General features: G+C 39.0%; 1 protein-coding gene across 4 annotated transcripts in view; it reads right to left on the bottom strand.

The window, feature by feature from the left end:
* The window catches only part of DCLK1 (doublecortin like kinase 1), a 398,808-nt gene extending 379,033 nt beyond the window's left edge, over window positions 1–19,775 (bottom strand). For 3 of the 4 annotated variants that reach the window (XM_063429156.1, XM_063429163.1, XM_063429171.1), the window contains exon 1: window positions 19,513–19,775. The gene's annotated coding sequence lies outside the window, so the exon portion shown is untranslated. The remainder of the gene's footprint in view (window positions 1–19,512) is intronic. The other variant, XM_063429198.1, reaches the window with a different exon arrangement.
* Window positions 19,776–25,711: the final 5,936 nt, after the last annotated feature.

Raw genomic sequence — 25,711 nt, 5'->3', positions numbered from 1 at the left:
AAACATATTTGGAATGCAGAGATAGTGCATATATACTTAGATTATATTATTAGCAATTTTTTTCTACCGGTACATTGTTTCTGTAAATTTCAATCTGCAAAGTTAAAAAAAAACTAAAGACTAAAAAAAAAAAAAAAAAGATTTAGTAAAAAAAAAAACCACCATAATCGTGAAATAGTTGATTAGCATGGAATGTATCTCGTCTGTTGGAGATATAAATAATACTAACCTTCTTAAAATGTACAAGTAATGGGATGATGATCACACTCAGTATGTGGATACAGTTACACTTATTACTTAGTTAACATATTTTTAAGAGGACTGAGATTCAGGAAAGTCTAAAACCACATTATTTTTACTGGCAATTCAAATGTATGTTAACATTTTATATATTTTCTTAAATTACTCATGTTATATTTTAATGCAAACTGTATTTTAATTGTAATGCTAATGAAGTCGTGATTGTTTAAACACTCCAAAATTATTATTTTTTTTTAAATGATGTCACTTAAATGTTTAGGTCCACCCCCAAGTTTCCTTTTAACAATTAAAGAGTTGACATTATATATGACTCCAAAACAATGTTATCACATAAATCCAGAACTCACTAAGGTATTTTTTATTGAATGGTAAAGAAATTATTTTGCAGTTTGACCCTCAGGCCATCTGCTAATGTCACAATACCTCCTTCCTTCTCAATGCTTTCTGTGAATAGACATTGTCTTTATTAGACCTTCACTTAACATCTGTTCTTTACCATATGCCCCATTTAGGACTTTTATAGACATATGTCTTAATTCCTCGTGTCATTTCACCTGAACAGATTCTAGAATGACATATTTTTTACTAAGTGTCTGAATCAAGATGATTCACTAACATAATATTAATTCACATAAATGATTAATACAAAGAATTGCGTTTTTACCAATGACTACTACTCAAAACATATAAAAATGTACTTAATATAAAAGCAGCCATTGATAAGCGATTATATATAAAAAACAGATATCTGAAAAGCATTTGGTTCCAAATGGAATGGAGACGAAATTTGAATGTATGATTGCGTAAAATATTTTGTGATTCTGCAGGATTCTGTAAAAAACGATAGATTAAAAACCTACCTAGAAATAAGAATATTAAAATTCCATTATTGAAAAAGAATTGGCAGATAAAAATGGATTAAACTATTTCTGAATACAAGAGGCTCTCCGGTGATGTGACATTTAAGTTTAATTGGAATTTAAAATTACATTTAAGATGAGAACATGAAATAATATGCGAATATTAACTAATTCAATTTCTGTCGAATAAAACAAATCACAAGTTGAGTAAATGCAGATGCCATAAATCTTTCAGTCATTCGGATTCACCTAAAATACAATATATATGATCTATGCTTAGTTTGCAACACACCACTCTATCCCTACATAGAAATATTGGTGGACCTGCAAAATCTCATTAATACTCTTCCTGTGTGAGCAGAAAAAGTGGTCAGTGCAGAAGACATCATGCCAAGTAGGCTTTAGTGCATATTAGCTATTTCTCCTGTAATGAGAATTTGTGTTGGATTTTTTCGGTTGCTAACTATATTATTGCCTGCACGAGTTTGAACTCCAGAAATAACGATTAGGGCCATGGCTCTATAGTCCAACCCTTGGGTTTTAACCTGGACTACATAATCGCTGCACAAAATATATATATTATATTTATAGTAGTTTTCTATGTATTTTGGTGAGTTTGGTGGTCGCACTAAAAAAAACCAAAAACATGTTGGTCATTTAATAAATTATACCTTACATTAATATATTTTTTTTCTCCAACTTTTTAAATTAAGAAAATTGTTAAAGGTTTTCAACACTCAAAAATCGTAAACCGAGTGTAACTGCTCTTAGTAGGATATGTAGGATATTTATTTACAGCTATGCTATTCATTCATTAATACGCCTGTCTAGGCTTTTATGACTGATCTATAAATCTGTTGAAATGTTTATACCCTTCCTGGTGGGGTGGTTGCATTTATTATATCACTGTTGCCTGCTAAATGTATTGTAACGTATTATCTATTGGTGTGTGTTCAAGATCTTCCACACTGAGCCATTACATCTATGCCAAGACACAAAAGATTACAGCGGAGGTAGGAATGCCATGGAGAATTCACCATATGGACTATTACCATGTCTGAGGAAAATTGTGACTTAGAATCTGAATTCTAAATAGAGAGGCGAGATAGATTCAGACAACGCAGAATGTAAATGTGACCGCAGAAAAATGTAAGGCAGTATAATGTATTAATCAAGTGCATTATGTTCGGTGCTAATATACTCAGTGTATCATATTGATGACATAATTTCATAAGTGTTAAGGAAATATACAAATATAGATTTTGTGTATTGCAGTGTGAATCAGAGCTTGTAACACCAGCCTTTACATCAAGCACCTCAAAATCAAAAGCTATATTAGAGAGATTATGGTTCTAGGAAACTGTGGGTGCAGTTATTGTTTTTTTTTTTTGTCCAGATTCTAACCCTTAGACCCCAGAATGTGGAAATATAATTTTCTCATTATGCATCGAAGTGTTTGCTCATGCCGTGCGTGCATTGAGTGTCTTTGACATTGGCGTACAAGCTGATTTGACCAGGCTTGATTGATCCTGCTGTTTTGGTACCACAGACTCAATGCAGTCAATATGGTGACTTCAAAAAGGTATGTTGTGTATTTTTTCTCATTACATGATTGTTTAGGCTACGGCTGTCCTCGGGGCTACAGTCTGTGCATGGTAAAAGTTAGGATTCGGGTTAGGGTTCCTTTAATCTAAGGGAGGAACCAGGATACATATTTCCCAGTCTGCTGAGGTTTGTCAAGTTTTTCTGCTGAGGATTGTCAAGCTGAGTTACACTGCCAGGCAGGAGCTGCTATCCTTAATTATTTTTCCCAATGATATATTAGGAGCTGTGAAAGCAGAATTGTATATGTATACACCCCTGGACTGAGATTAGGGGCCCCATACTGCATAGTGTCAATAGCATTGTGTATTAAATAAAACATGAACTTCCTTTGACGTAACAGACAAACCATGCATTATCAATGTTAATTTTACCCAACCTGGATGGCATTGATTGGCTGAGAGTGCTTGGGCAAATGAATACCGTCCAGTGTGAACAACATTAACAAGGATAATGCTAAAGTGTTAATATCCAATTTTTAATGTGACTGAGGAGGGGGCGGTCACTGGACACCAGGATGAGCCCTGGCTTATATCATATGGATCCCAAAAAGTTTGATATTAAATCAGGAATTGGCGCCTCGATACTCTAGTAAACACAACCAGCCCAGTTTGCTGTAGTCGTTTAGGGCATCAATTTATAACCAGTCTCTGACTTCATATTGAGAGGTAATGAGATAATGGGTCAACTACGCAAGGCATCTATGATGGGTCTCGATTCTTTCCGCTGTACGGTGCTTGTTGCTAGGTCTTGTAATAATGGGAGTTCCTTGCCTTGATAAAGAATAGGGGAGAGACGAATTAGAGCCTCCTTGGTTTGAAAATAGTGAAACTGGATTCAGTAGGGGCTCCGGTGATAGTGTTTAGGAGAAGACCATCCCCTGTCCATTCAGGTAGTTCTCTAACTCATAGATTATCAAGCCTTGAGTGGTTGCTAAGGTCTTCTAGAGTGTTTTCTACCAGTTCTAAACCTTACACCAAGGTGTTCATTTGATCCATTGTCATGTTGTGAGCTTTGACCACATGTTCTATTCTATGCTCTATGCTCAGTGGCTGTTTGACTTCCCAGGGCCTGAATCTTCACCTTTACCTCTGTGGTATTTAATTCCACTTTGCTTGCAAGATATGATTTAACATCTTACAGTTTGGTTAGTATGTGTATATGTGTGTCATGCTTTTGGATAGAGAATCTGTATCATGTGTGGAGCGCTTTGATGAGGTGCATGGACTTATGTGGCCACCATCTTGTGGAGCCTGCCTTGCAGCTCTCAATGCCATACTGTGGATTTAAAATAAGATTGTTGTTATTTTTTTTTCTCATAGACTCCACATCTCCATTTGACTTTTTACAGCTGGTGAGGGTTGAGTTTTTGTGTTTTAGATGATTATTTGAGCTATTCTCTGTCCGGCAGTGGAGAAGCTTTGGTCTTACACAGCTATCTTGGACTCCAATCAGGCCATGCCCCCAAGTTGTTTTCAACATTAGAGCATTCCTTTAATTCTCTGAGGAAATTCCATGCCGTTCTTTCAGTAGTGGACTTTAACCCATTTAGGATGGCATGAAATGTCCTAACGTTTGAAACCCAGATATTAGACATGTGCAATTCATTTTGGTCTGAATTTAAATCTGGACGAATTTTGGCATTTCGGAAATTCGGATGCTTCCAAATGTCCGAATTTCTGAAGTGCCGAATTTCCGAAGTGCCAAACCAAATTGCCGAACTGCTGAATTTCGGAAGTGCCGAACCAAACTGAATTGCTGAAGTGCCGAATTTCAGAAGTGCCGAAGTGCTTTGGATTTCTGAAAAGTGGAGAGGGAGGGAAAATTAAGGGAATGATGACAGGAATATAACCCTAACCCTACTCTTAACCCTTTACCACAGGTCACTACCATTGATGTCACTAGAAGTATCCTTATTAACATTTCCTTTCTATATTGGAATTGTTTCCTTTCCATAACAGGGGTTTTCTATTTGGGCTGACACATTCACCCAATCTCTTGTTATCCCCTCCACTCTATTTTGGAGTGGAGCCTCTTTTCCTGATCATACACTAATGTGTTCGAACCTCATTCTGGAATTTTTGAATGCGTTCTGGCAAAGAACTTTGAGCCTTTCCGGCCACCGTTTCCTAACCCCTCCCCCTTAAGCCTCTTGTAACCAATGAGGTTTCGGAGTGGGCTATTTAAGACTTCTCAACCCGGGAAGTCTTTTCCCCTGACGAGCCTGAGACACTCAGGCGAAACGCGCGTCGGGCTAGACAATTGGGAGATCATATCCACTCTGTCGAGATCTTAACCGACCTAGGACTTACCTCGGGTGAGACCTTCACCCGCCCCACTGGACCGTACAGTTGGGCTTCTACTACCTAACACCTATATGGATTCCCCCTTTGGGACTTTCCGTCAGACGTTTATTGTACTTATCACCCGGACGGGTTACTGTTGTACTCAGCACTGTACCCTCGCCTAATCCTCCTTACATCTCTCTTTTCTATACCTGGTACCCACGAAGGCACCATTCCTTTTCACCCTCTACTTGGCTCGATTATATCAGCCGGGGTATTCAATTCTCTACATTCTAACAGGCATAGATTGGGGGTTATAGTATGCTGTAGTGTATTTTCTACATATCGTTTTCCCCTAGGAGGAGGGAACCCGGTCACTCTTAAACCTGCTTTATTTGTAAGGGTCAGTGTTAATTCTGGGTTAATTACCCTACCCATCCTGGGGACCTCTATCTCCAGCAGCACAGCCAAATATAACACGGGAACTTGTTTGCATCTTGGACAGTGCTTCGCACTGACTCCACTAGCAACACCTTCTCGTCATTGTAGCCGTGCACAAAGTATTTGTTTTGTTACAGACGGACCCCGTCACTTTCTGCAACAATTGGTATCGGCAGGCGTGTACTGTAACATTCTCTCCACTTTAGGCTCTCACAAGGGGGATATCTCTCTCCACGAGCATTGCTAATCTGTATACGGGAATCTGTTTGCATCTTAGGACAGTGACTAACATACTGATCCTACTAGCAACACCCCCGATATATATACTTTAGCCCAGAGATGATTACAGTACTCTGAAACCTGCTACACCTCATCAGGGGTCAGTATTAACTCAGTGACAATCGTTCTACCCATCGTGGGGATCTTTTTCTCCAGCAGCACAGCTAAACTTTACATGGGAACTTGTTTGCACCTTGGACAGTGCCCACTACGCACTGATTCCATTAGCAACACCTTCTCGTCATTATAGCTGTGCACTTAGCATTTGTCTTGTTACAGACGGACCCCGTTACTCTCTGCAACAATTGATATTGGCTAGCCGTGTAACAGTCTAACCACTTTAGGCTCTCACTAGGGGGATATATTTCTCCACGAGCATTGTTAATCTGTACACGGGAATCTGTTTGCATCCTTTGGACAGTAACTGACATACTGATCCTACTAGCAACACCACGGATATTTTAGCCTCAAGTTGATTACAGGACTGTGGGTCAGAGTACTACATATATCTCTGTACAGGCGGACTCTGTAACCATCTACTGACTCTGATAGGCGGTGGTTTCCGGGTTAATCTAGACCTGATGTGCTCTCATCTGTATTGCGACTATTAACTATTTCTCCATACAGGCGGCCACTGTCATTATTTAGAGTTAGCGTTAGTACAGATTAGTGTACTGTACATATACCTTTAGGGTTAGGTAGTGTTATTCTATTGTTATTATTTTTTTACTCAGGTGCCTAGCACCCCATTGTCTCCTATCTCCCCTTTCCCCCCCTTGTACATAAATCAGTTTATGTTACTTAATAAAGATATGACTTTTTAACTGTTTTTTCATGAACATATGGTGTATATTCCTACACACTACAGGACAGACTCCGTTCTCTTCTTGTTTTCTACTCTTAACCCTACCCCTACCTTAAACCCTACCCCTAACTCTAGCCCTATCCCTTACCCCAACCTTCCTCTAACCCTAACCCTACCCCTGGTTTTACTTTGCCAGCTAAGGCCATATTTTGTGGCCCCAGAAAGACAGTTGAGTTGTGTGCAGCGCTCAGAGTGAGTGTTGCATACAGCCTTTTAAATCTATTAAAATTTCTGCTATCCATGAGGAAATCCAGCATGTTGAAAAACCCTGGATGAAAGTATTAACTTAATTGTTTCCTATGGGAAAGGCCAAATGCGCGCAGCGCTCACTGTGCATTCGCATTTTGGTGACTGATACATGAATCTATTTTGAGGTTGTTGTTTTTTTGTTGCACATGATGTATAGAAATTATTATAAACATAAATAGTTGAAATTTTTCCAATTTTTAACACTTTATTTATATCTAATGTTATGTTAAATATACATATACGATATTAAAAGAAAGCCCTATCTTTCCTGTAAAAACAATAAATAATATGAATGGGTGAACTTAAATAAAACCCTTCAATTCCTGTGGAACAAACAAGCACAAATTCTAGATTTTGTTTTGGTTCTGACGTTGGACAATCGCCTCCATCCTAAGGGGATAAAGCTTACTTCATAGATTGTTTTACACTTTAAATCAAATTCTAATAATCGGAAGAATACTGTAATATTGAATCTAAAGAAGACAAAAAAACTTGCTACATTTATTCATTCCTGCAAAACTTTAAATACATCCATTGATTTAATACAATTATTTGATCTAAGGAAAAAATATTTTCAGTCATAATAATTTAATGCTATCAACTAATCCTAGAAGGATACAATATATACCTAGATTTTATGCTATTTATACAAACTGAGATTGTTCAATTATTGATCTAATTTTAGAGAGATCACCGACATCAAAAAGCCCCACTATCCACTCCTTTGGGGTTGCAAAGAAAACTCAATTCTGATTATGCCATTAAAAAGGTTACTGTATTGATGATAAGGGATATTTGCATCATGTGTCTCTCTGAGAGCCGTGAATAAAGGATGTATTAACTGGCATATATTGCTTCTTTTGAAAAAAAAAAAACATATGACGCTGAAATAGGATCAGAGAAAGGCAGCAAAAATAAAGATTTTTTCACACATGGGCAAAGGCTTCCTGAATAAGGTTTGTTTACTTTAGAAATAAGCAATTTACACAGGCTGGTATATGTGCAAATTCTGAAATCAACATGCCTGAACAGAATAAATCGGGGCATAAACCCTCCAAGCACCATAACCACTGCAGAACACTGTACCAGTGCCACCTCACTGGAAGTAGTCAAATCATTTGCTAACAGTTTGACAACTTACCTGGGGTCCATTGGTCACCAGTCACGTCATCCATTTAGAACTTCCATTACGTCTCTGTGCAGGGCCAGATTATTGTCTGAGAGCATCCTTGCACTGCTTAGCTCAATGCAGAGATCTTTCAGCTGTCATGGAGGAGGTGACCGGAACCTTGCACAGGTTAGTTGTCAAACTATTAGCAGTGTGGATGCTTACACTGAAAGCACTCCTGGCAATATAACCACTATAGCAGGATGCAGGGATTTTAACACTAGTCCAGTGTCAAACCAATATCTAGGATTTTGTAAAATTCTCTACAGTCTTGCTTTTGTAGAATACTATTATATATATATACATAGACACACACACACACAAACACAAAATATCAGTAACCTTTTTTTGTGCAAAATTGAAGAAATACTAGTTGTTCTCAAAGCGTAATTGTTAGACGTCGTATTGGTTTTGAATGTCTGTCTATACTGTGCTGGTTTTAAACTGTAATTAGTTTGTATCTCCAGTGCCTCTTACAGCTATAAACTAATTAGTTCAAAACCAAACTTTAATTAGATACAATAGCAAGTATATAAAAAAAAAATTCAGAGGGTAATTTACTGTGATTAACTCACATCTTTAATCAAGGGACATCGTCATTAGATGTTATCAATAACAAGCAAAACATCACTGGAGACAGTGATAGGCTGAGAGATGTGGGGTACACTGTCTCTTAGCCAATCACTACCATCTATGTTTGAAGGACTTGATACTGATAATGATGAGGGAGTGTAAACTCCACTTTATCAATTCTATTGCAAAGGTTCAGGCTATGGGTACAGGGGATAGCATAGGTTTTGTCAAACTAATTCCAAATGGTTGATCAAAGTAACATAGGACTGATACAGTAGACTCTTGACACCATAACCACTACACTGATCTATAATAGTTATGGTGCTTGCTGAAGTAATTTTTGGGCGAGGAGTATCATAATTTTTAACCTAATTTACAAAAGTTACAATTTCTATGGGAATTCAGCACTTTTCTAAATTTACTAGGGAACGCCGCCCTGGCTCTCAATCAAACAGCCCGTAGGGTTTGCAGCCTCCTTCGGTTAGCTACCCTGAGCTCTACATACATATACATTAAAAAAAATAACAGATGAAATGAGTATCTTGTAATACCTCTTTTCCTGGACTAACAGAATTTTGTTATGACAAGGTTTTGGGAGTACATCCCTTTCTCAAGTCTAAAGCATTCCTTTCAAGGGTTCTCCCGAAAGCTCGTCATTCCAAAATTCTATTAGTCCACTAAAAAAGGTATTACAAGGTACTAATTGAATCTGTTTTACGTCTGCATCACTGGACTAATATAATCTCTACAATAAATATATTATAAGACTTATTTGTCTTTCCGTTTAGGTTATTTTATTTATTTTAAATATTTCTATAACAACTAAAAAAAAATAAAAAAATGTTTATCTTAAGCAGTTCGAAACAATTACATGGTTTTACCACACTATTGTAGACACTATAATGTATTCATTAAAAATGAATTGTAATGAACTGCTTACCAGATGGGATATATTTTCCAAATTGTCTATTTTGGCTTATTTTTCAAATTTTATTTCTTTAAAATTCAGTACAAATCAGTATTTTGTGAACAAACATGATAATCTCCTGAAAATGTATATTAAATCATGATCTCCCATGTTTCTAACAACCATAACACCCAGCCATAACACGGATAGCATGTTTTCAAGATTATATTTGCAAGGATTAGTGAACTGATGTTCAGAGTGGTCGGAAGTAGGTGCCTATTAACTGCTTGCAGATATCTTGACTAAGATAATTGTGAGCTCATTATATTGATGTATGTGAAAATGTAAAAACCACAATGAATGTTCACTGTTACTGTCAGCACGAAATTGCTAATCATATTATTTCCAAAAGGAAGAGCAACACAGGTTGACTTTTAAAATGTCATGAATTGCGGTTTCAATATTTCACCGTATAAGGAAAATAAATCCGTTTTTTTGTATGAAGAGGCGCAGTCAGGGGAATAGAGCAAAAAATTGAAATAGCTATAAAAGGCAAGATACAAGAAAAAGATTAAATCTGTGTATTTATTGTATACATCAATTATTTTTGCTAATAGTTCGTATTTATAAATGGAAATAAAGTGTGTTTTTTGCCTTTGCCCACCCAAGCCCTCCAATTGTATTCTCTTTTCTTACTCACTTCCCCTCTTCACATTCAACTTAAGATCCATTCAGACCTGGAGTGAGACAAAAATTAGTTCCGGGCACTTTGATCTCCCCTGATGGCCCATGGCCAATGGCCACTGGGCTTTTGATCGCCCATCTAGGCCTGGCTGCACTTCCTCCCATCTGCATTTCTGATCGCTTTTTATTTAAACCCCCAAATTTTTACATTGTAATATAGGCTGAAATGGGACATCTGAAAATCAGCTTCAACCTTTCACACATCTGATTATCTGGTATTTTTTCTGTGGTTTTACAAGATGAAAAAAAATTCTAATTGTACAACAAAAACAAGGACTCTAGTGTGACAGTAAGATTGATATGCATATCAACAAGTTGTTAATAATGCTTGTACTCATTAAATTGCCGTGAATACCTTGTTTTGAAAAAAAATCCAGCCTTTTTTTTTTTAAAGATAATTTTTCAGTATTTGATAAAATAACCTTTCTATGCAGGTAGCCTCATATCTTTATCATTCTTATTGTTCTTATTTCCCTTGCTGTAGGTGAAATCTCCTATCCTCAAGTCTCAATCACTGGCATATTGTCCTTTGTACAGTTCTGTTAATGAAAAGGCCATCAGAAATCTGTTCACACTGCTCTTGTATGCATTTGTATAGTACTATATCTCTCTTAGATCCCTTTTTAGAGGTGTCCATTACTGTAATATTTCTTGACTCTTTTCATAACTAAAATATTTTATACCTCATATTTCATTTTACAGTCCAAATCGAATCTCCTGTTCTACAAACCATTCTCTTGATCCATAATAAAATGTTAACCATTTTACATATGTTCCTAACACAGCTGACACATTAGTTGCACCCACAATATGTATTTAAAGACCTGTATTGTTCTGTATTGGCCTGAACACAAGAATCACCGATATTGTAACATTAAAACAATATACCCCTGTTTTGAAAGAAAATTACATTCAAAGTCATGTAAATCTGAAAAGCAGAAGTTGAGCAAGAAAAAAAACAATTCACTTAAATACAACAACCCTGAATACCTCTTCTTATAACACAAGATCCAAACATTAACATAATGGAAATTAAGGGAAATAATGCATTGTATACTCTGATAGAAACGTCTTTGTTATTGTGAATAATTGCTGGAAGTTATAAATATAGACGCATCACACAAATAATGTGCATTTTATTCTATGTAAAGTCCTTTTTCCTAGAATGATATTGTTGGAGAATAGAAATGAGTCAACAACATAGATAGCAATATCTAATATATTCAAACCTTTGAATTCTCTGCAATTTACTGTACACCGTTGGAGAAACTGAAAAGGTTGGAGAGCGAAACAAAGGAAGCATAGGAAAAATTACAATTGCGTTTTCACGTAGATACTGTGCCATATTGCTATTGGATTTTTAATGCAATTATATACAAACTAAAGGCATGATAAAGAGAATAAAAAGAACTGGGATCAAAATGAAAAGAACTGCTGAAGGTTTTAGGCAAATGCAAGAAGATACCGAACACTGTCTAGAACTTCGTGTCACCAGTCCAGGAAAATACACACTAGGCACAGGTTAACTGATGGAGGCCTTGGGGCATGGAGCAGGGTACCAGTCTGTGCAATATTTAGGAAATATATTGTGGATAGAACGCATTGCATCAACGTTGAGAGATGTACTGCGGGCTCAGTGGACTGGGACTCCATATGACTTTGGACCAGGTCCTGCACAAAAGCTTGGAGTGCAAAAAGAATGTAAGCATGTTAGGTGACCGAGTGTTTCACCACAAGTATAGGATTGTTAAGCGGCTAAGGATACAAGACTAGGTCAATATAGGGGGGATTAAAAATAGGTATAAACAGCTTCTCGATCTTCTAGGCTGAAACAATAGGCATCTGGAGTAGACGGATAGTGCTTCCATCTTAAGAAGCTTTTTTGAAATATATGGTAAGGCTATCATTATATCATTATACAAGTTGTTAAGTAAGGTCTGTATATTTGTTAATACCACTGTCTATGCCTATTCATCAAATGTGAACAGAAAACCCATGTACGGCCATATTGCGAGCAGGTAAGATTGGTGAAAACTGAAATACAAACAAATTATGTTTTGGAGATCTTTGTGAGAGTCACTCTTCCCTGAGGACATGGGTTCAGATAGATACTTTTCCAGTAGAATAAATTATACAGTTTAATGATAGCTGATAACAAGCTACCCATTATAATTTGGAATGACTAACTGGGACGCTCTGCATGCTTTATGGTGTCTCTTTAATTACCCATATTTTTCAGTTGCTGGCACAATGAAGCGACCCAACCAAAAACCATCATTTCTGCCCTTTAATTTTCATGACTTTAACAATTTGGGGAACTTTCAGTGCATTTTCCCTAAATCCAGCCAGTGCTGTGTTTGTGCAAATCCCATGTAATACTGACAGTCCATACATTTCATTTGGTGACGGTCCTGACCTGCTGTTTCTCCTGAACAGGGCCGTCTTTAACGTGGGGCAAACGGGGCAGCTGCCCCGGGCCCAGTTACTCCTGGGGGGCCCAAAACAGCTGCCCCGTGGCCCCGCCGCCCATAGCCTGCATAAGAAAAATTTCCTTCCCCACCCATGGGGCTGTGTCCAAACAGTGAATGTCTTGCTCTGGGTGTCTTTGTTATGTATCTGTGTCCCCCTGGCTGGAAGAAGGATGTCTGCTGCTGGGCTGCTCAGTCTAGGCTGCAGCTGCTTGCCTTCTGCTGCTATTGCAGATATTTGCATTAGCCCGGCCCTCATTGAAATGCAGCTCTCCTCCTCACACCAGCAAGCATAGCCCCTGTCACCAGGAGAGACAGCCCACCCTCTCCCACTATCAGCTGGCTCCAGCATCACATATGTGCTGGTGAATGCAAGTCAGCCTCTACATGGGTATGGGTACATGGGAATGCAAGTCAGCCTCTACATTGTATTGCGGCTGCACCAGGGCCCATACTCTAATGGGGCTCACCGGGTGGCCAATACACTTAGGGCCACCCGGTGAGCACTTTTCAGCAGGGGCCCAGTCAGATGCTGTGGCCCTTTAACAGCACGACCGGGCCTCCGGCTTTACAGCAGCCTGGGAGGAAGTGACATCCACGAGTCACTTCCTCCCTCAGAGATGATGAGCCGCGCGGGAGGGAGGCTGAGCCAGGAGGCAGCGAGGAGGGGGACTGAGCAAAGAGAGCCTGTTTTTGTGTGTGTGTGTGTGTCAGTCAGTCTGTGTGTGTCAGTCTGTGTGTGTGTGTCAGTCTGTGTGTGTGTGTGTCTGTCTGTCACTAGGTCTGTGTTTGTGTCTGTCAGTAGGTCTGTGTGTGTGTGTGTGTGTGTGTTACTAGGTCTGTGTTTGTGTCTGTCAATAGGTCTGTGTGTGTGTGTCAGTAGGTATGTGTATGTGTGTCAGTTTGTCTGTGTGCCTGTCAGTAGGTCTGTGTGTGTGTCTGTCAGTAGGTCTGTCTGTGTGTGTGCCAGTATGTCTGTGTGTTAGTGTGCCAGTATGTCTGCCTGGGTATCAGTATGTCTGTGTGTGTGTGTGCCACTATGTCTGTCTGTGTGTGTGTCAGTATGTGTCTGTGTGTGCCAGTATGTCTGTGTGTCTGTCAGTAGGTCTGTGTGTGTGTGTCTGTGAATGTATGTCAGTATGTCTCAGTATGTGTCTGTCAGCATGTCTGTGTCGGTGTCCATATGTCAGTATGTATGTATGTGTCAGTTTGTCTGTCTATATGTGTCTGTATATCTGTGTGTCTGTATGTGTATCAGTGTGTATCTGTATGCTGTCTTTGTGTGTTTCGGTGTATCTGTGTGTGTCTGTGTATCTGCATGTGTGTATATGTGTCTGTATATCTACATGTGTGCCAGTGTGTATATCTGTGTGTCTGCATGTGTTTCAGTGTGTGTGTGTGTATATATATCTATGTGTGTGTATATGTGCATTCATCTCAGCATTCACACACTAACACTACATACAAATACACCCATGCATTCAAACTCCAACACTACGTACAAACACACGTCTGTGTTACACACCAAAATTATATGTAAACACACCCCTGCATTCAAAAACCAACACTACACATAAATACATGCATGCACGTACGCCAACACCACATACAAGCATATTACATACAAAAACCTGTTTACATTCAAACACATAAAAACAGCTTAGTGCTAAATACAAACCTTCAAACATGGGTAAATGGTAGAGCCCCAGCTGTCAATGCAATCCTTGAGTTGCACGACAGATGGGGAACTACCTTTTAATCACCCATGCGATTGGGAGGCTCAAAAAAATTCTTGCACCTCTCTACTAGGTCTACCACTGCGTTGGGATGGAGGACGTGATTGCACACCTGGGGAGAGGGTACCAGGGGGCCCAAGCAAATGCTTTGCCCAGGGTCCAATCAATATTAAAGACGGCCCTGCTCCTGAAGGGTCATTATTGTGACAGTCCTGACATATGGAAAGGCTAAGCCTGTGGGCAGAGCCTGTAGTTGTGGGAGAGTATATTCTGGCTTATAAATACACAGGCAGCCCCTTCCTCTGGCATTAGACTGTCTGGTTCAACCCACCCACCACTCCGTTTATCAAGCCATTTAAATTGGTGATCCCTCTTTTTACAGGCCTACCCCAACGTCGGTTTCGGCACACCACAACCGACTTGTGCACCACAAACATAACTTGGCTTATTGACCTTATCTGCACACAGGGTTCAGTGAAGTATTTACTGAACCAAGCCATAGCAAATGGATCCTTTGGTAAAGCAGTACCTCAAGTCTCCCCTGATTGTGGACCAACATTATTTTGAATTGATTTTCATTGAATTTGATTTTCAGGTTCTACCCTAGACATTTGAGTCCCATTACAGTTCATAATGGGAAACTCCACTGCCCAGGTACAAAATTAAATAAGTCACTGTTTAGTAAATATACCCCCAAAGAAAACATGCATGCATTTAATTATACATTTTTGGTCATTTGGGATACATCTAAAAACAGCTTACAAAAACTGTAGATCTCTTGTCTGCTCCCTTTGCAAGCCCTCCCCTTCTAACCCTGCCCAGACTTTCTGTGGCTGTCCAATCACATACATCCCAGTGTAGCTCAATGAGAAGTCTTTGCAAAGCAGGTGCTCTGGGCAATTGCCTGCCTCTTCAACCAGGAAACAATAGAACTGTCTGTGTGATTGACAGCTAGGTGGGTAAAACAAGGTTAGTTTCTAAAAGTGTTAATGTCTTTTCAAATCTGCACGTTTTGTAAAATGGGAAAGGAGGTTGTAGTGCTCTATGACTCTGGAGTATCCCTTTAAGGAACACCAGGTCTAGGTTTTTTTTTTTGTCTCATATAGAATACAATTTGGATGTCCCTAAGTTCTGGACATTTGGTATACCTTGAGGTGGGAAACAATCTGGTTTTTTTTTAACATTGTTTTATATCACAATGCATTTTATATTGTGACTTTGTTGTGATGGAATGAAATATGCAAAAGAGAAATGCTTGTATTCTTACTATTGGCAGCAATATGGGGCCATGCGAATATGACCACATGTCAGTTAACTGCTAATTATTAAATAATAATAATAATTATTATTATTATTATTTTAATAAGAAGTACTTACATGGTGTCTTGGTTTGTTCTAAAACAGGATTTTTAAAGTGACATCTTTGTAAGAGCTTCATTAGTCTATTTGAATTATTCCAGAAAAATGCATTCTAGTCATGTTGAGTAACCAGAATCAACCTTGGGGGGAGGGTAGAGAAATTGCTAACACTACTTGTATGTTATTCTTCCCAAGAGGCATACCATGCATTTTCATATAATATCTTTCCAATTCTATAATAGCAACAATGTAATGGTGTATGAACAAATACATATACAGATAATGAACATATTGGATCTGTGTATAATCAAGGCCAGATTTGCAGATCGGCCTATCCTAAGCATGGTCATTCTTGGAAAACGTCCAACAGCTTTGAAAATCAACGATGAACCAAAAATTAAAAGTAACAAAGTAATAACATTTTGGAACTACAGGGTAGATAGAAATTGTGACTTTAACTGCTGTGTGAGCTTGTCCACATAACAGAATTAAAATATTATTATTTAAAAAGTGCATTGTATGCCCTGCGGTAGACAATATATATTAGTAATGATATATGTAGTTAAATGGGATCAGGAAATGTCTATGGCCCTGTTCAAATACATTTACATTAGGAGTAAGTGGGAGAATAATTATAATATAAGAATGCCAGGTTAACAGACCATATTTAAGAATATATGGTAGCAGTAGGTCATGTTTGCCTGGGACTGTTGGAAGTCAGTTTGCCCACTAACGTTAAGTCAGTGACTGGCGGGCAGTTCTAGTCCAATGGCTGCAAGGAGGAAAGCTTTGTAGGCCCAAGTAGCCGCAAAATAGCTGAATTTAGTTTTTTTCCAGTGTGGATATTCTGGCTCTACATGTGCTATATTTTTTTAAAATTCTTCACAATTTCCAGTTCAATGATTGAATACAATAGGCTGCAGAAAATGAATGTCCCACTATATGTTTATCAGCAAAGTGGAATGATTATAAAGTGTGGGACATCACAGTGTTTTTTTTTTGTTTTTTTTCAGCTAGACTGTAGTGATTGTCAATCCTCAAAGGTCCAGTTTTGCAGAATAATATTTTACACATTGCTCACAACCTTAATTGCTAGTTTCTTGCTAGTCCGAATTATCCTCAACTTTGCTAGATGATGACTTGAAGCATGTCTGTCTGACACCTCTGATTCATTCCTGGGAAATATGTGCACGTGGTCTAACCTTCCCCAAATGTTAGATTTTAAATATGACCACTTTTCTAGCTCATAATACAGAGGAAAATAACATATCAGAGTCTTAAGAATATGTCATTTATTGATGCAAATAAATGATCATTTCGGTTACCTTATGCCCAACATACAGAATGGCCCCTCATAGTAATTAAACATCTCACATACATATTCCATAAAATGGTCTAACTTATATTATTCAATACTTCCTACCGCTTCATTGGAAAGCCTGACCTCCAACCTTCTAACAAATTTCCAATTAGAACACTAATTGTGAATATTCTCAGTATAATTAATTAAACAAAGAGAAAAAAAATAAAAAAGCAAATCAATAAAAATTATAATGGTCTAACGTCATCTAAATTGTATAAACGTGGGCATGTTGTAACACAAGAGGGGCCGCCTCTTGCTTATAAAATGGGACATTAAACATCAACTGCAATACTTTATAGGAAGCTTGCAGTAAATACTAACTAAAGAAACGCTGTAAGCCTTAAGGTGAGGGTACAGTGCATACTCCTATAAAAATAAAATCTATGGTTTAATCTTGTAGAATAACCAGGCATAAAACAAGTAAGGTAATCAAGTTTCAAGTTCTACTTTCAAACTCCAGCACAACAGCCTAAGTGGACTACAATTCTCAGCATTCTGAGCATGATGGGAGTTGGAATCTTCAAGAACCCCCTGCTAAACCTTGCAATCTATCATCATTTGAGGATGCACTATGCAGCTGCACCTGTCTGCATGAATTCATTTTCAGAGAATGGTGCTGACATCTGCAGCAGCCGAGAAGTCAGACAAGTAGAAGCACAATGCATATTTTCACACCCCTGCAGTGTCCCTTTTTCCAGACAGGCCAGCCTCTGCTATATAATACATACATCCCAGCTCTCTGGGTTTGCACCAATTCTAGATGTTTGTGCAGGAAAATGATCAGAATGAAAGCAAGGACAACTCCCTTTTTTTTGCCAAGACTCCAGGTACAGTACAGCTCCTTTGAAGCTGAGCAAATGAAAAGAAGTCCAGCGATGCACAGTGCAGATATCCACTGGCACTTGGCATCAATATGCAACAATAGTGTACAGATCAATAAACAGCATATTACAGAGAGATATCTGCCATACTGCAAATGGCATGCATTAATGCACACAGGCTGGAGAGCAGTAAAATGGTGATCTCATACATCTCCAAGAGGCTGATTTAAAGCCACTTAAAACATTTTAGGGGAAGGGATCATTATATTTCATTCCATTCTTTGTCTAATTGTTTTCTTATGCAAACTAACCCACCACTTAAAACAGCAACAAAAAGTTTGACTGCAGCATAGATGGAGCACAATAGGACTTGTGTGTTAACCCTTTAAGGAACAAATCTATCGCTTGTCAAGCAGACATGCAGATGGTTACATTGAATACATCACATCGTGCAGGGTAAGGCAGTTCTAGATACATTGTTCTTGGGTCACTTTCACTGACAATATTTTTTTTTATTTTTTTTTACAGGCAGACTATGATAAATGTGCTTCAAACCGGCACATCATGCTGGCAGTCTGAACAATTGTCTGTCTTGCTAACACAGACACAAAAACACACACAAAACACAAAACAACTCTCTCTCTCTCTCTCTCTCTCTCCCTCTCTCCTCCCATCGGGAATATAGATCCAGAGGGGGATTGGAGACAATCTGCATTCAGGATGCACTGATGCACTGTCACTGTGATGGGAGACATACAGACACCATGAAATAAACCCAAATCCATATGGCAGGGCAGCAAATAATAAAAAAAACCCTATCATTGAGGGTAAGGCACTAGGCATGTACTTCCACGTGAATATGTCATTTAATAGCAAAATAGATATTTTATTGCCATATCATTTATTTAAAGAATAGAGATGTTAAGCAATGAACACAGAGTGATTCATGGATCAGTCTCAATGCATGAATGTGTATATAATAAAACAGAACCAATATTACATTTTTATTTTTTAATGTCAATATATGGATATGTGTAGGCTGGTGGGCACTGTGGCCCTGATCTGTGCTGCAGTACAATGATCCCAGAAATGCAGCAATTCTGTGAGATTGTAAATGTGATAGAGGCTGGAACGTGACTGCATTAATCAGCCAGCTCAGTGCCCACCTCCCCTGACTTCATTTACACAGGCTGCCTGGAGGGGACCCTACAGCAGGGCCACATCAGCATGTTTTTATTATAGTGTCATAAACCCTTCTAGTGCCAGTGGGGGGATGTTGGCAGACATCAGGAATCCTCTGCCCCGCCAGGTGCATCACACCACCACTACCATCAATCCCAGCCAGCCACTGACCGACTATGCATGATGGGTATCACAGTTCTCTAGCAATTAGAGAATGCCCCAAATTCCCTGGGTGTTGCTCTCTCCCTGGGAGGGTCTAAGCCCCCTTTGTACCATGCATTCTAGGAATATTGGATCACATCAATCAATCCAGCCATTGCATTCCCATTCAATTATCAAATGGACTTACCTACTAGCTGTATTATAGGTAGATATATTGGACTGCAGATGTCCTCCTGTGTCTGTGTTGTTGGTGCTGTGGCTGTGTCCAAACAGTGAATGTCTTGCTCTGGGTGTCTTTGTTATGTATCTGTGTCCCCCTGGCTGGAAGAAGGATGTCTGCTGCTGGGCTGCTCAGTCTAGGCTGCAGCTGCTTGCCTTCTGCTGCTATTGCAGATATTTGCATTAGCCCGGCCCTCATTGAAATGCAGCTCTCCTCCTCACACCAGCAAGCATAGCCCCTGTCACCAGGAGAGACAGCCCACCCTCTCCCACTATCAGCTGGCTCCAGCATCACATATGTGCTGGTGAATGCAAGTCAGCCTCTACATGTACCTGTCTATGGGGATTTGGTACAGAGACCCATTATTCCATTTTTTTTTATTATTATTCTTTATTTTTGGAGTGCAGAGTTAATTACACACAAGACAAAATGACAAGATATGCTGCACTGTTTTTGTTTTGTAATCAAAAATGTAACAAGAGTGATTAACATTGTCTAGGCAAACATATATCAGGACATTCGATTTAAACTGATGATAGGTACTATCAGATATGCATATGTAATAATAGCAAAGAATTGAATAGCTACACATGCGAGTTATATCACGAAACAATCAGAAAGCAAGTTATATGCTAATTAAAGGGTGAGACAACATTTGTAATATTACTATATGACTTGCTGGGTTAGTATTCGAAAGAGCAGACCACTGGTGAGGAGATTGGACAGTATGGTCCTGCATCTCAGTGTGTAATGAAATTATAAGGAACAGAAATAAAAACAATAATAACGGTTTGCAAAAACTATAAGAGAAGGAAGTGATGTGGCATCAGCCTGTGTAGGTGACTACATTAATAGAAACATAGAAACATAGAATGTGACGGCAGATAAGAACCATTCGGCCCATCTAGTCTGCCCAGTTTTCTAAATACTTTCATTAGTCCCTGGCATTATCTTATAGTTAGGATAGCCTTATGCCTATCCCACGCATGCTTAAACTCCTTTACTGTGTTAACCTCTACCACTTCAGCTGGAAGGCTATTCCATGCATCCACTACCCTCTCAGTAAAGTAATACTTCCTGATATTATTTTTAAACCTTTGTCCCTCTAATTTTAGACTATGTCCTCTTGTTGTGGTAGTTTTTCTTCTTTTAAATATAGTCTCCTCCTTTACTGTGTTGATTCCCTTTATGTATTTAAATGTTTCTATCATATCCCCCCTGTCTCGTCTTTCCACCAAGCTATACATGTTAAGATCCTTTAACCTTTCCTGGTAAGTTTTATCCTGCAATCCATGAACTAGTTTAGTAGCCCTTCTTTGAACTCTCTCTAAGGTATCAATATCCTTCTGAAGATATGGTCTCCAGTACTGTGTACAGTACTCCAAGTGAGGTCTCACCAGTGTTCTGTACAATGGCATGAGCACTTCCCTCTTTATGCTGCTAATACCTCTCCCTATACAACCAAGCATTCTGCTAGCATTTCCTGCTGCTCTATTACATTGTCTGCCTACTTTAAGTCATCAGAAATAATCACCCCTAAATCCCTTTCCTCAGATGTTGAGGTTAGGACTCTATCAAATATTCTGTACTCTGCCCTTGGGTTTTTTACGTCCAGGATGCATTATCTTGCACTTATCCACATTAAATGTCAGTTGCCAACACTCTGACCATTTTTCTAGTTTACCTAAATCATTTTCCATTTGGCTTATCCCTCCTGGAACATCAACCCTGTTACATATCTTAGTATCATCCGCAAAAAGACACACCTTACCATCAAGACCTTCTGCAATATCACTAATAAAAATATTAAAGAGAATAGGTCCAAGTACAGATCCCTGAGGTACCCCACTAGTGACAAGCCCATGCTTCGAATATACTCCATTGACTACAACCCTCTGTTGCCTGTCACTCAGCCACTGCCTTACCCATTCAACAATATTGGAATCCAAACTCAAAGATTGCAGTTTATTGATAAGCCTTCTATGTGCAACAGTGTCAAAAGCCTTACTGAAATCTAGGTAAGCAATGTCTACTGCACCACCCTGATCTATAATTTTAGTTACCCAATCAAAAAAATCAATAAGATTAGTTTGGCATGATCTCCCTGAAGTAAACCCATGTTGTCTCTGATCTAGAAATCCATGTGTTTTTAGATGTTCAACAATCCTATCCTTTAACATGGTTTCCATCACTTTCCCCACTACTGAAGTAAGGCTTACTGGCCTATAGTTGCCCGACTCCTCCCTATTACCTTTCTTGTGAATGGGCACAACATTCGCTAACTTCCAATCTTCTGGGACTACTCATGTTAACAATGATTGGTTAAATAAATCTGTTAATGGTTTTGCTAGTACACCACTAAGCTCTTTTAATAGCTTTGGGTGTATTCCATCAGGTCCCATTGACTTATTTGTCTTTACTTTTGACAGTTGAAATAGAACCTCTTCCTCTGTAAACTCACGTGTAATAAATGACTTATTTATCCTTTTTTTAAACAGAGGTCCATTTCCTTCATTTTCAGCTGTAAATACCGAACAAAAATATTCATTGAGGCAGTCAGCTAGACCTTTATCCTCATCTACATACCTTCCTTCTTTTGTTTTAATCTAACTAATCCTTGTTTTACTTTTCTTTTCTCATTTATGTATCTAAAAAAAGTTTTGTCCCCCTTTTTTACTGACTGTGCTATTTTCTCTTCTGTGTGTGATTTGGAAGCTCTTATAACTTGCTTAGCCTCTTTCTGCCTAATCTTATAGGTCATTCTGTCTTCCTCACTCTGGGTTTTTTTATAATTACTAAATGCTAACTTTTTGTTTTTTACTATTTTGGCCACATCTGCGGAGTACCACAGTGGTTTCTTGAATTTTTTGCCTTTACTGACAAGCCTAATGCAATTTTCTGTTGCCTTCAGTAGTGCAGTTTTTAAATAATCCCATTTCTTTTGGACTCCATTTAAGTTGTTCCAGTCTGTTAATGACTCCTTTACACATATTCTAATTTTAGAAAAGTCTGTTTTTCTAAAGTCTAAAACTTTTGTTTTTGTGTGGTGTGACTCAGTCACTGTTTTTATATTAAACCACACTGACTGATGATCACTGGATCCTAAACTTTCACCTACAGTAATATCTGATACCAAATCTCCATTTGTTAACACTAAATCTAGTATGGCCTCTTTACGAGTTGGCTCCTCAACGACTTGTTTTAGAGACAATCCCAGTAGGGAGTTTAGAATATGTGTGCTTCTGGCACAAGTAGCTGTTTTTGTTTTCCAATTCACATCAGGAAGATTAAAGTCACCCATGGTGATAACTTCCCCCTTCATTGTCATTTTAGCTATTTCTTCAACTAGTAGATTATCTAACTCTTCAATTTGTCCTGGGGGCCTATAAATCACACCTACACGAATTACTGTGTGATTACCAAATTCTAACGTAACCCAAATGGACTCTATGTTCGTCTCACTAACCTTTATTAGGCTAGATTTTATGCTATCCTTCACATACAGGGCCACCCCTCCCCCTTTCTTGCCTTCCCTGTCTTTTCTATATAAAGAGTACCCTGGTATTGCTATGTCCCAGTCATTTTTTTCATTATACCATGTCTCAGTAGCAGCGACTAAATCTACACTATCAGTTGCCATTATTGCCACAAGTTCATGGATCTTATTCCCTAAACTGCGAGCATTTGTAGACATGACTCTAAGTTTATCATTTTTTAACACACTTGCTACAGGCACCTTCTGTCCTTGTTTTGGGGGACAATTGGATTGATGTTTTATCACCCTTTTGCCCCCCCCTCCTAGTTTAAATACATCTTAGCAAAACCTCTGAACTGCTCACTGAGAACATTTGTTCCCTTTTGAGAAAGATGCAAACCATCTTTTTTGTACAGTTTATTTCCATTCCAAACAGAGCTACCATGAGCAATAAAGCCAAATCCTTGCTCCCGACACCATTCACCAAGCCACAAGTTAAAGTCCCTAATACGCATCCGCCTGTCATTCTGAGTGTTATGCACAGGCAGAACTTCAGAGAATGACAGTGTGGAAGCAACCTGCCGTATATCATTGGCAAAAACACTAAAAACTTCCTTAACCTCTGAAACCTCATTGCAAGCCAAGTCATTTGTCCCTAAATGGACAAGTACATCCAATTCCCCTTCCTGCTTTGCTTGCTTAACAATATTACAGATACGTCTCCTGTCTCTGTGAGCAGTAGCTCCGGGAAGACACCTCACAAGACCATCATTGTCCATCTCCACACCTCTTATGATGGAATCCCCCAACAACAACTGCTTTCTATTAGGCCTCACCATAGTCTTCAAGCCTCTCTGCACAACACCACTAGCCTCGGTGCCTCTCTGCACAACACCACTGGCCTCAATGCCTCTCTCCACAACAGCACTAGCCTCAGTGCCTCTCTCCACAACACCTCTAGCCTCAGGGCCTCTCTCCACAACACCTCTAGCCTCAGTGCCTCTCTCCACAACACCTCTAACCTCAGTGCCTCTCTGCACAACACCACTAGCCTCAGTGCCTCTCTGCACAACACCACTAGCCTCAGTGCCTCTCTGCACAACACCACTAGCCTCAGTGCCTCTCTGCACAACACAACTAGCCTCAGTGCCTCTCTGCACAACACCACTAGCCTCAGTGCCTCTCTGCACAACACCACTAGCCTCAGTGCCTCTCTGCACAACACCACTAGCCTCAGTGCCTGTCTCCATGACACCATTACACTCTGAAAGTGCAGAAAATGAATTATGTAGAACAACAGACTGTGCAATATGCCTTTTATCCACAACTCTAAGTCTACCAGATCCTACAGTGATCCATCTGCCATTCCTAGTATGTCTCTGCGGCAGTGGCTTTGCAGCAGTTCCAGCCTGAGTTTGTTTACCAGATAATTTACAAATCTCAGACTTCAAAAATACAATCTCCTGCCGCAAGATAGAGAACTGTCTACAGATTAGACAACAACTAAACCTCCAAAAAGTGGAACGCGAAACAAATGCATAGCAACTATTACACTGAACTAAGTCTGCCATTCCAATGAGATCAATTATTTAAATCAAACGAATCTTAACTTTTTATTTATCCTCCTGAAAACCTCAGATTACCTCCAGTTTATCTCCAGAATATCTCCAACCACAGACACTTAGAAGCAACACTCTCCAGAATATCTCCAACCACAGACACTTAGAAGCAACACTCTCCAGAATATCTCCAACCACAGACACTTAGAAGCAACACTCTCCAGAATATCTCCAACCACAGACACTTAGAAGCAACACTCTCCAGAATATCTCCAACCACAGACACTTAGAAGCAACACTTAGATGAAGCAACCAAGCTCTATTAGCCAAGCTAATGACAACAGCCCTTATATACTCCTAAAATCACCTCCCACTAGGAATGTTTAACACCTGGGTAGGCCTCTGCTTATTAGCAAACAATAGCTAATTTACACAGCAATCAATAGCAAGTAGCTAACTAATCTAATCAAATGCCTTATAATTACCAACAGGAAATCAAACCTTGTGCAATCAGTAACCTTTTCCTACAGATGAATCTTACCTGTAACAGTAAAAAAGAAAACTCTTAGCACAACTCTTAGACAGTTGAAGCTTCTGTAAAACTCTCCAGAATATCTCCAACCACAGACACTTAGAAGCAACACTTAGATGAAGCAACCAAGCTCTATTAGCCAAGCTAATGACAACAGCCCTTATATACTCCTAAAATCACCTCCCACTAGGAATGTTTAACACCTGGGTAGGCCTCTGCTTATTAGCAAACAATAGCTAATTTACACAGCAATCAATAGCAAGTAGCTAACTAATCTAATCAAATGCCTTATAATTACCAACAGGAAATCAAACCTTGTGCAATCAGTAACCTTTTCCTACAGATGAATCTTACCTGTAACAGTAAAAAAGAAAACTCTTAGCACAACTCTTAGACAGTTGAAGCTTCTGTAAAACTCTCCAGAATATCTCCAACCACAGACACTTAGAAGCAACACTTAGATGAAGCAACCAAGCTCTATTAGCCAAGCTAATGACAACAGCCCTTATATACTCCTAAAATCACCTCGCACTAGGAATGTTTAACACCTGGGTAGGCCTCTGCTTATTAGCAAACAATAGCTAATTTACACAGCAATCA

Source organism: Pelobates fuscus, chromosome 1 (genome assembly GCF_036172605.1).
Source record: "Pelobates fuscus isolate aPelFus1 chromosome 1, aPelFus1.pri, whole genome shotgun sequence".
Classification (NCBI taxonomy): domain Eukaryota; kingdom Metazoa; phylum Chordata; class Amphibia; order Anura; family Pelobatidae; genus Pelobates; species Pelobates fuscus.
This window is presented reverse-complemented; position numbering and strand designations above follow the sequence as displayed.